Source organism: Hyperolius riggenbachi, chromosome 1, assembly GCF_040937935.1.
Source record: "Hyperolius riggenbachi isolate aHypRig1 chromosome 1, aHypRig1.pri, whole genome shotgun sequence".
Taxonomy (NCBI): Eukaryota; Metazoa; Chordata; class Amphibia; order Anura; family Hyperoliidae; genus Hyperolius; species Hyperolius riggenbachi.
In genome coordinates, this window is record NC_090646.1 from 137,888,755 (window position 1) to 137,901,461 (window position 12,707).

At 39.4% G+C, this 12,707-nt stretch overlaps 1 protein-coding gene across 3 annotated transcripts in view; it reads right to left on the reverse strand.

The window, feature by feature from the left end:
• SGCZ (sarcoglycan zeta) overlaps positions 1-12,707 on the reverse strand; it is a 1,116,694-nt gene that overhangs the window by 964,817 nt on the left and 139,170 nt on the right. The window contains exon 2 of one of the 3 annotated variants that reach the window (XM_068278611.1): positions 1,800-1,952. The exons of the other annotated variants lie outside the window; for them this stretch is intronic. The gene's annotated coding sequence lies outside the window, so the exon portion shown is untranslated. The remainder of the gene's footprint in view (positions 1-1,799; positions 1,953-12,707) is intronic. 3 annotated transcript variants of the gene reach the window in all.

The following is a 12,707-nucleotide window of genomic DNA, read 5'->3' on the forward strand; positions in this document are numbered from 1 at the left end:
AAAACACCTGCTAGGGGCATTCCTACAGGGTTTCCTGAGATGCCATTTGGCAGCTCTCTCCCCCTGGCCGCACCTCCTGCCACTCCCCCACCTCCCTGCATGCTAGGAGAGAGAACACAGTCTCACAGAGCAGCGTCGTGACCCAGGGGTCACGCAAGTGAAAGTGGGCCATTGCGGCCCATGGGATCAGCGTTTTTTTTTTTTAAAGCCCACCTCGAGCTCTCCTTAAACTGAAATTAATATTGGACAAATCAGAAAATTGGGTCCCTTATGTGAATAATAGAACTCATGGGAACTTAAAAAGCAACTCTCTAGAGAAACAGAAACTGTTGGTATCCCGCAGCACCTAACTAGTTTCAATAGTTTAGTATTGGGGTTTTTAACAAGAAATTTTTACAAACAGCCTATCATAGGCACTTATAGTTGTTTACATAATGTTTACATTAATGATAGTAATATTAACAATGTAGTAATTATAACAGTAATGACACATAGTAAAAATAACAATAACAATGATATAATGGCTATCATTCATAAAGCATTCCCGCATGCGGAAATGCTGAAAACAACTGAATTTACCGAATACTTAGCAGTGTCCATTCATAAAAGCTGTTTCTGCATGAAAAGCTGACATTCCCGAGCAGAGCAATAAATGACCGCCTTGTGCGGTGATTATCGTAACAAATGTAACAAAATGTCAATTCATAAAGATTAGAGCAAGCGGTATGCGGACGGGGATTACCGCTCCCTTGGAAGTAGCGATAAGCATGTGGAATACATTTAAGTTAATGGAGACAGACCTCCCAAGCAGCAGCAGTGAGAGCAGCACACGGAAGGCAGCTTCTCCTGTTACGCCAGCCTACCGCCGGCCTACCGACAGCCTAGAGCCAGCCTAGTGCGGGAAATCCCCGCACTGCTATCGCAACTGGCAACATTTTTATGAATGAGCACACAGAAGTCTAAAATACCGAAAGCGGTATTTTTCCGCATGGATTTTTGTTACCAAACTCACTTTTATGAATGATAGCCAATGTATCTGGACATAGAAAAATAATACAAATTACAAGGTATATATAACAATGCAATCATATAGTCATGCAATGATGTTCTAGTAGTGGTTGTTGAATTGACTATATATTTCTATGAAATAAGTTATCGGTTTATGGAACAGATCTCCCTGAGAGTTGGAAGACCAAAACCACCCTGCTAAACTCCCAGCGGTCGCGTCCCTCTGAATGCATTCACATAGTCAACTTTATTTTCAGCTTGATGTTATTTAAGCGTTATTCTATACATTGCACCTATATATATATGCCTATTTTATGTATCTTTATGTACCCCAATGTTCAAGATCTATACTAACAACAATAACTGAAAACCATAATAAGGTAGTAAATGAACTTATCTTTATATAAATGAAGCTGCAGAACTAAACAGTTATCTCAGAGAGAGTTTCCTCTCACATCTAATAATCATGAATTTTAGTGTTTGGATAAACTGAGGACCATAAATGCACTCTTTTTTGGAAAGTTTGCAGGTTACCTGTTTTGATTGCCCAAGTTTTCTGCATGAAAGTTAGAATCCACAATTTTGAGAATATCTTCTATTTGGGGAATTGTTTTATACTTCCAATTTTCAGCAATAAGGGATCAAGATGTCAAAAACATGTGGTTAAAGATCAGCCTTTCTTTGAGGGGTAGATCCATTGTCTTAAGGTGTAAAAGTGCAATGTGAGAAGGTATGTGTAAAAGGCTTACTGGAAGTTTCTTTAAAAATATTTCTATTTCTTTCCACATTACCTGGATCTTAGGGCAGTCCCAAAAGACGTGTTCCATTGCAGCACCTAACTAAACCTCAATAATCTGTTTTGGTTGAACTGATTTTATTTGTAGCCAACTGGAGACTGCCTCTAGCCCTCCTTGTTTTCAGCATAATCCTTATTCATTGTGTTTCTGTTGTATGATCAGTAAAAGAAAAACAAAACAAAAAGTAATTTCATCAAAAGCGCCTTCTTTTTCTTGCTTTGCTGTCATATTAACAGCAAAAAAACAAAAACCGAATGCTTCTCATTTTTACAGTGTTATTCATTTTCTAATGGTGTACTTCTTTCTTTTCCCATCAGCAAGAACTGTAGCTCTTTATCAATGACATTCCAGTGCACTTCCCTTCGTGGCAATTTAAATGTTACACCATCCAGATTACGGCAGATACATAACTGGTGTAATCTCTATTTATTGCTCCATTAGAGCTAAAACTCATACAGTAGCTTTGAAATGTATGTAGCGTGTTCGTTCTTGTATCTTATTATGAGTCCTGTGTTGATAGTAGAAGATTTTAATTTAAACATTGCAGTTCCCCAATGGCAATTATTAATATTGTCCCTGTCCTTTCATTTTAACATAGCACAACACACTGAAACATTTTAACATGCCATTATTTTATTGCTTTTGGCTCGCCTTTCTAATTAAAACAGCTGTCCAGCACGTTATAGAACATTAGTTAACAGAGTAAGAATGGGATACACATTTCTTCCATAACAGCTGTTGATGTTTTAATTTATATAGCAAATTATATTTTTTATTCTTTTAACTGAAATAATAAACATCACTGTCTGATCACTAATGAATAGCCAAATCATGATTTGCCTTCTTTAGCTTCTCGTGCTTCTGCCTATGGAAACTGTAGCTTTCAGAATGTTCACTGCTAAAACTAACTAGTTTGGAAGAACATTATTATTTAGTATTTAATAAAACGCCAACATCTTCCACAACGCTGAAGAATATGTTGCTAATTTTCTTGATCGTATATTTTACTAACAGGGTATGAATATAGTCACATTAATATAACTTAGTGGTTTTCATGGTTTTCATTGAAGATAATAAAAACACATACCAAGGGGTGCCTTAGAAGTCACATCCATTATGGAATGTCCTTGATCAACCACCCAGGATACTCTCAGTGAATCAGTGAGGTTACCCCCCCCCCATACATAATATGCAGCAGCACCATGGACATGTTAACTGGAAGTCGTGAGTGCTACTGGTTCAGGTATCTAGCAACTTCAGACATAAGCAGCCTCTTATAATAAATTTTAAGCAAACTATGATGCAACTACTTCCCAACATTGAGAGGGTGCTGATGAAGCCAATTCCATAGTTGGGATAAAGCTCAATGTTGCTGAAACACTAGTAACAGTGTGTCCAGTGATTTATAAACCCTGGAGTTTAAACATTGACTGGCTCACTTGCATAGTAAAAACAGAAATGTGGCTTCTTAAAGGTGGCCACTAACGGTTCAATTTCTAGTGAAAAATCATTCGAGTGATCAGATAATTCTGATTGGATGTGATAGGATTGTTTGTAAATAACCTCCATGGATGGGCACAATCACTTACGAATGATTCGATCCGATCGGATTTTTGTTGAACCAAAATTAGTATTTTCTTGTCAGTTGTGATAAATAGGAAGCAAAGATTGGTTCTTGATGGTGTAGTGAATAATGTATTACGATATTTCACTTTCAATCAGATCTAACTGATCGCTCAACTGATCGCTTTTGCTAGAAATTGGATCGTTAGCGACCACAGAAGGTAACTGTGATTATTCAGATTAGAGTGAGTTCTGAGGTGTTCCACAATTCATCACTGCTGAATATGCAAACTGTGCATTGGTTGTCCCTGAAAGCCAAACCCATTTCTAGAACCGCTGGAATGCAATGATGTGTCAGCTGCTAATTTTACAGAGCCACATTAATCCAAAGAGAGGGATAAGACTAGGATCTGAAATCTATTAAGTGTCGTTGTTTATAAAGCTGGCATTAGGTAGGCAGAAAAAGGGAGAGAGAGCGAGAGAGAGAGAGAGAGAGAGAGAGAGAGAGAGAGAGGGAGGGAGGGAGAGAGAGAGAGAGAGAGAGAGAGAGAGAGAGAGAGAGAGAGAGAGAGAGAGAGAGAGAGAGAGAGGGAGAGAGAGCGCGAGAGAGCGAGAGAGCGCGAGAGAGAAAGAGGGAGAGAGGGAGAGAGGGAGAGAGAGAGGGAGAGATGGAGAGAGAGAGGGAGAGAGGGAGAGATGGAGAGAGAGAGGGAGAGATGGAGAGAGAGAGAGAGAGATGGAGAGAGAGAGAGAGAGAGAGAGAGAGGGAGGGAGAGAGAGGGAGGGGGGGGGGGAGAGAGAGAAAGAGAGAGAGAGAGGGAGAGAGAGAGAGAGAGAGGGAGAGAGAGAGAGAGAGGGAGAGAGAGAGGGAGAGAGGGAGAGAGCGGGAGAGAGAGAGGGAGAGAGGGAGAGAGAGAGCGAGAGCGAGAGCGAGAGCCTAGCATTACAAAGTAATTGTATACATTCCAAAAATGAATGATTCTTACAGCTCAACAGGAGCAATGAAATGACTAGAAATTGGAAGAGTGTTTGTTATACTAAAGATGCGTACACACATGCGACTATAGTCATAGTTACATAGTTATTTTGGTTGAAATAAGACATACGTCCATCGAGTTCAACCAGTACAAAGTACTGGTTGACATGCGCATTTCACTATTTCTCCATGGAACTTTTCATTTTTATGCGCAGACGCAATAGGTGCTTTTACGTGATGTAAAGTTCGTTCTAACGATGTGATCGTTACACACCTTTTAAAACGAACTTTACTTAGGTCGTTCTTTCATCAATTAAAAGTTCGTTCATCGTTGACAACGAACGATTGTTGTCGCATGTGTGTACGTAACTTTACTCTGGCATCTTTGTTGTGTGGATGGGCAGGAAAGCATAATGACCCATCTGGGAAGTCTCACACAAATCCAAACATGCCAATTGGGCCTCTCATACAGGTAGTGTCCTGAGACGACACACAAGCTATTCCTCCAAATTATAAATAATGGAAATACTTTGGACAACATGTTCTCAGTGGTTGGAAATCTGACCTTTAGAAATGCACGGCGATGTAGTAGATAGAACTTTTGCCTTGTAATACAGGGTCCCTGGTTTAAATCTGGGCTAGGACACTATCTGCATGAAGTTTGTATGTTCTCCCGTTGTTTGTGTGGGCTAATTTTGCATTCCAAAAATACAGATAATGTAATTTGCTTGCTCCCAAACTGGCTTTAAACCTCATACACACAGACTGAACTTAGCAGAGGTGGCTGTTTGGGGCCATCTTGGACAATAATTTAGCATGTGTCCAAGTCTCCCACAAGGTCGCTCAAAGGTCTAGCATGCCATATCTTTCAGCAATGACTGAGTTCATTGTACCTCTCCTCATCCCACCTGTTGAGAGCTGCCCCAATGTGCCCTGCACATCTGTCTTTTCCTATAGCAACAATATTTGTCACTTGGCTGTAGAAAGAGGTCAGGTGTAGATGAGCTCCTAGCCAAAACAACTGCACTGGATTCAAGCCTTAATACCTATGAGTAACAGTAATAGTTCACATGTATACACCATTAGAATATTATGGCCATATGACTACTGTAGGGAGTAGATTGTGAGACCCTCTGAGCAAGATGGCAGCACTCTATAAATACAAAATAAATAAATTCATGTTTAAGCTGCATAATAAAAAAGGACAAAAGCACAACAATGAGGCAAAAAAGCAGCCACCGCTCATTTTCAAAACTACTACATTCTGTAAGTTAAAATACAATTAAAAAAGTGAATAATATGCTTGAAGCAACAGAGAAATAGATTGATGAAACAATTCAGTATTTTTCTTGTTGTAAATTAGACACTTCCAAGAAGATGCAATTTTCATAACAGATATGTCATGTCACAAGCTGAGAAAAGTGCTGAACTGAAAAAGAAGATTTTCTTGTATAGCAATCCATCTATGTAGTTTTTATAAACAGACAATAATTCTTGGAGATAAACTACACTCTAACTTTCTGTTTTACTTTTCTTACTTGTAATCTTAATATAAAGTAAGAGACAAGAACAAAATATGTATATAAATCAGAGAAAACTAAATAACTTTAAGAGACAATACAGTGAAACATTAACATTCCTCCAATCGTATTTTCAGATAACGTTATAAACCCCTCCAAGGTCCCTGTACTCACTCCTCATCCCAAAATTCACAGGCTTCTGGTGCTCTGGTTGCAGATAAGTGCCTTGGCACTTTCTATATTGAATATAGAGAAGTGCCACTGGAGCACCACATCATGTCTCTGAAAGAGGTGAGGCTAATAGCCATAAGTAACTGCATGGGGAGCTCAGGGAGTAAGTAAGAGGAAAGCGACCCTTTATAACTTTATATTAGATTATAACTTACTTTAGATTATAACTTTATCTGAAAAGAAGATTGGAGGAATGTTATTTTTCACTGTATAGTCTCTTTAAGAAGGCACCATATTGATATGTAGTAGAATGCAGTGTATTATTCAGGATACACACTTTTACGTTAATTGTGTTTGTTTAAGCATCAAAAACACTTCATATATATCTATGTATTGCTGTATATTGGTATGTAGCCCCACCCCAGTGATAGATAATGAATGTAAATAGGGCAGCATGGTGGCGTAGTGGTTAGCTCTCTCGCCTTGCAGCGCTGGGTCCCTGGTTCGAATCCCAGCCAGGGCACTATCTGCAAAGAGTTTGTATGTTCTCTCCGTGTCTGCGTGGGTTTCCTCCGGGCACTCCGGTTTCCTCCCACATTCCAAAAACATACGGATAAGTTAATTGGCTGCCCCTAAAAATTGGCCCTAGACTACAGTACTTACACTACATAATATAGACATATGGCAATGGTAGGGATTAGATTGTGAGCTCCTTTGAGGGACAGTTAGTGACAAGATATATATATATATACACTGTACAGCGCTGCGTAATATGTCGGCGCTATATAAATACTAAATAATAATAATAATATTCAGTTACGTTCCTCTTTTAATCTTAAACATACAGAGTTCTCCTAAAGAAGTTACTAACAATTTTCTTACAAACAAAAAAAAGTTAAATATTAAAAGGGGGTACTTGAAAGGGTGGGGGAAGAGATTAACATTGTGCAGTGCTGAAAAAAATATAGGACCATGAAACAGCACAAATCTTGTGAGTGAGTTTTGTTCCCTTGTCTAGGTTTCACTTTGTTTACAAATGTTTTCAGCATTTAGCAAGCAAGAAAGTAAGATCATGATTCTCCAATTCACCTAAGTTTGATAGTACTTTTTCCAAATTAATAGATTTTTTTTTATTTACTGAGGCCCTTATTGAATTCCTATTTTCTCTGAAGTTCATCTTCTGTTTAAAGTAACTTTTCAGCAATCTGCAATTTAAAAAGTACCAAATAGTAGGTGAAAAGTACTATCAAAATTATTCTGAGTATTTTCTTGCTTGCAGGTGGCTTAAAGGGTATTTTATTGATAAAGTGTTAAAATATCACCTTGGAGAAAACAGGAGAAAAAGTAAATTTATTAGGGGCTATGGGCCATACGCAATTCACTTTTTCACCTGAGTTTTCTCCTAAGAGAGAATTTTTCAACGTCTTTTTAAAAATGATTTTTAGCATTTTGTAATCAAAAAAGTAGCAAAATGTAGGGGAAAAAGTAATATCAAATTTATTTTGTATTTTCTTGCTTGCTGTTGGCTTAAAAGGGATTATATTGACAAGGTTAAAAATATCACCTAGTAGAAAAACTCAGGAAAAAAAAAAGTAATTGCATATGGGCCTATGGATTATAAAGGTAGTTTACAGATATGGTAAGAAAATGATAAGGAGAGATAAATGCTTATTGCATAAGTACTTTTTGCTGGGTAATGTCACTCTTTTGTGTGCACTGACTTTATCCTAGCATGTGCATAGACCTTTACTATAGACAAGCTATACTGATAAGGGGGGCTGGAAGAAAGTGAGCTATATTTTTTTCATCTCCTTCAACAGTACATTAATTCTGACTACTGAGACATTCTTAATAGCCTGTGCCTGTCTTGTACATTTTCTTCAAGCAAAAGGAATGATTAATTGCATTAAAATGGACATATTCTCAAAGAATATGAAAGCTTTTATTGCCGACCTTGTTCTGTAAAAAAAATGCTAGTTTTGTGGTTGTCATGGCAATTCTCTGCCTTTAAAACTTTTGGAATATGCAGATCACTTGCTCTAATCCCACTCTGCTACAGCGTTGCACCCACATTATGCGATCATTTCGTCCAGCGGTCTGCCTGACAGCCGGCAACAGTTGTGAGCACTAGGCTCAGCCGAGCTGCAGATACAGGTACAATCTGCAGAGAGAGGAGTGTAAAAAAAAAAATTTGTTTATAGTTCAAAGCAGACTACTAGGATTTTTTTTCTCCTGATCATTTAGTCAGGTCCCACATCCTCAGAAATACACTTCCTCACATTAGTTTAGCACAACCGTATGTTTTTAAGTGTAATGTAGTCCTTAAAAAGGAATCACTTAACCATCATCTTAATTAAAGAGGGACCAAAATGACATATAGTAGAAAGTAATACATGATTCAAGATACCCATTTTATGTTTATTTTCTTGGTTTCAGCATTATAAACACTTTATATGATACTGTATATTGATATGTAGCCCACTCTTCCAGTGATGCTTAGCCCGCCCTGGGCAATGTTGTTACACACCCTTCAGCCCCAGAGGACTCTGGGAAACAAGCTGCTGTTCCTACTCCATGACAAATAACATACATTCCACAGGTATGCACCCCTTGCCAGAAGTAAAGATTTTGTTATCTGAAATAAATTTAAGAATGCAAATCCAGGAGAGTAAAGATTGTACAAACGCTGAGTCAATTGTAACATATAAAAAATAAGCAATTTTCTTTATTAAGTTATATTCAGTTAAGGTCCTCAAATATTTTTATTTTCATATTCTTTATTTTTACCCTACTTTCATCGTGGTGATAAAATAAGGGAAGGATTCAATCTCTCTTATAGCGGTATTGTCACCATAAAAATCAAATTTCAACAGAAACTGGTCTGAGTGTATTAAGTGATAAAGATGCTAATCCTGCATTCAAAACTTGCAAAACTTTTTGGGCTGTTATGGTTTGGAGTTATAACATACTTTAGGAGCACTGGCCCTTTAGTAGTCAGTGCCAAACAGTTGAATGCTGGGGGCTCTTTTTATCTATAATATATTCCTCTTCTTCCATTTATTTCCCTGCCTAGTTTCTTATCTGAAACACCTCTGCTCACTTGTGTTTACAAGCAGGGCTGAGGTGACTCATTGCAGGAGAAAAAAAATACAGTGCAGTTCCTAGTATACACCTCAGTGGGAGTGTCTGAAGACTCTGGGAGGAGGGCAGCTAATGAATACACAATGAGCAAGAGAAGGGAGGGGGTGGGAACAAGAGTCAGGGAGGATATGATGTCAGCATTAGCTTAGCAAGATGGCCACTGCCTAGAATATAATTTTCTGCTTTTCCTTTATAAAATTCACAGGAATCATTACGTGGATAGCACAATACATCTGTTATGCAAGTAGAAGTACTATTTATCTACTTCTATATGTGTTTTTTTATTTCTAGGTTAGCATGGGTGTTGCTTGTTCTTTAAGGCACTTTATTTGGTAAGGAACGCATAAAAAAGGGTGTTAACTTAAAAAAAGCCTTCATCACTGGAATTGAGAGAACGTGAGGAAACATGTGCAGACAACCTTATTGTTAGATTATCAAGGATTACAAAAGAGATTAGATAATATTTATTTGATGTTACTCTCTATTGGTACTCGGCTAGCAATGTCTGTGGAAATTAACCAAATCATCAGCAGGAGCAAATTGGGTGTAGAATTCAAGGCAGTTAGCTTGTGAAGTTCATGAAAGTAAAATTGATTGTCAATAACTGGAACAAGATGATCCTTCCCTAGTATTATTGTGCTTGCATTAAAATCTGTAGAAAATACTGTACATAAAAAGTCTCCTTAAAATTTGTTTGCTTTAAATAAAACTGTTTTTCCTCTGCAATATACAATAACAAAATTCAGAGAAGGCATTGCTCTCTCCAGGGAACCCCTTAGGCCTGGTACACACTACGCCAAAATTGTATGATATCCATACAGTACAGATACACTGACACTCCATGACTGTGTCTTTTGCACCTACTGTAGCCTCATGACACATCTGCATTAGAATAGCATTAGGTCTCAAACTGTTGCACGTTGTGGTCCGCATCATGCTTTGAGCAAGCCCTGTGGGCAGGGCAAACACATTAGCGGGCGGGGACAGCGCCAGCATGAGGTAGTTCACACAGACCACAGGACGCTGGGTGATTGCCTCTAGCCTGTCCTAATACAAACGGTGATGGAAGAGAGACTCTGTTGCTACTGAAGCTTCTCCCTCCAAATTGTCGGAAAAAAGGTTGCAAGTATACGGATACACGCTGGTTAAACTTTCTAGCCATGCTGTTTAAAATAAGATCATGGATTAAATGCTGGCACTGCAGGAATGCTAATATAAAGATAAGCTGAAGGAACATCAAGTTAAAAGTGGTTGGTAGAGATGTCGAACTTTCGCGAACCGCAATAGACTTCGATGGGTAGGGGAACTTCAAAATTTTAAAAAATTTCTGCTGACTGGAAAAATGATAGAAAAGATGTTTCATGGGGTCTAATACCTGGAGGAAGACATTGTTGAGTAAAATACACATCAAAAGTTCCAGAAAAAAATCTGGATTTAATACAAAGCAGTGTTTTAAGGTTAGAAATCTCATTGAATTCAATTGCAGGCCTACACTGCTTTATGACATCAGGAACCCTCTCTCCCTCCTCCCTCTCTCCCTCCTACCGGAGGAAGGAGGGTCTCATCTTCCAGGGAATTGTAGTATTTCAAAAGCCAGCACACATTCCGTGGCTAGGAATTGAACCCAGGCTGGGCTGGGAATTGAACCCAGGTTGGTAGGTAACTCATTTAACCGCTAAACCACCAACCACACTACATGCTGAAGCCAGCCTAGCATGTACCATTATGATCAATCCAAGAGAAAAATTTGCTTGCTTAATCAACGGAATGGTACTATATCAAAAGCCATCTTACATACCGTGGCTGGGAATTGAACCCAGGTTGGGCTGGGAATTGAACCCAGGCCTCAGTGTGCAGTAGGTAACTCATTTAACCACTATACCACCAACCACACTACATGCTGAAGCTAGCCTAGCATGTACCATTATGATCAATCCAAGGGAAAAATTAGCTTGCTTAATCCACGGAATTGTACTATATCAAAAGCCAGTTTACATACCGTGGCTGGGAATTGAATCCAAGCTGGACTGGGAATTGAACCAGTGTCACAGTGTGGTAGGTAACTCATTTAACCATTATACCACCAACCACACTACATGCTGAAGCCAGCCTAGCATGTACCATTGTGATATACCCAAGAGAAAAATGATCTCTCTCTCTCTCTCTCTCTCTCTCTCTCTCTAGGACTTCATGCCATTGAAGTTAATTTTCAGCTTAAAACCATCAACGGATACCGGCAGAAATTCACAGGCAATTTCGGAATTCCGCCAGATTGAAAAAGCAATTCCGTTCTGACCAAACGGAACGGAATGACCAATTTCTGCCTAAAATTGCGGAAACAATTCCGCGGAAAGCGGTGACCATCCCTACGAGAGAGAGAGAGAAAGAGAGAGAGAGAGAGAGAGAGAGAGAGAGATATGAATCTACCTGGCTATCTGGGGTTCTCTTCGGACAACTGTTGAACACAAAAGGCAAGGCCATGCCTGGGTGGGCTTGAACCACCAACCTTGCAGTTAAAAGCCAAACGCACTAACCAATTGTGCCACACAGAATGTGTACCACAAAGACTGTGCATGCAGTTGCTGTTGAATGATTTTATGGGTATGTATGTGTGTCTTTAGATTATAGTGGTGGTATAGTGGTTAAATGAGTTACCTACCACACACTGAGACCTGGGTTCAATTCCCAGCCACGGTATGTAAGCTGGCTTTTGATATAGTACAATTCCGTGGATTAAGCAAGCTAATTTTCTCTTAAATTGATCATAGTGGTACATGCTAGGCTGGCTTCAGCATGTAGTGTGGTTGGTGGTACAGTGGTTAAATGAGTTACCTACCACACTGAGACCTGGGTTCAATTCCCAGCCCAGCCTGGGTTCAATTCCCAGCCACGGGTATGTAAGCTGGCTTTTAATATAGTACAATTCCGTGGATTAAGCAAGCTAATTTTTCTCTTGGATTGATCATAATGGTACATGCTAGGCTGGCTTCAGCATGTAGTGTGGTTGGCGGTATAGTGGTTAAATGAGTTACCTACCACACACTGAGACCTGGGTTCAATTCCCAGCCCAGCCTAGGTTCAATTCCCAGCCACGGAATGTAAGCTGGCTTTTGAAATACTACAATTCCCTGGAAGATGAGACCCTCCGGGAGGAGGGAGTAAGGGAGGAGGGAGTATAAGGAAGAACAATCAGCTAGGAACAAACCTACAAGATTCTAACTAAACTCTCCCTAGCAGAGTCTGTCAGCAGCTGTCCCTTAACTAATTACTGGAGGCAGACGAGTGAGTAAAACGACAGGAGAACCTTGCCTTTTATAAGGGGGGGTGGGGCTCCAAGAGTGAGTGTAGTCTGATTGGTGACAATGTGCCTGCTGACTGTGATGTAGTGGGTCAAAGTTCTGCTCAATAGAGCATTTTGGGGCGAATTGAACTTCCGCAAAAGTTCGCCTTTGCCAGCGAACGCGAACCACCTAAAATTCGCCTGGAACCGTTCGCCGGCGAACCGTTCGGGACATCTCTAGTGGTTGGTGG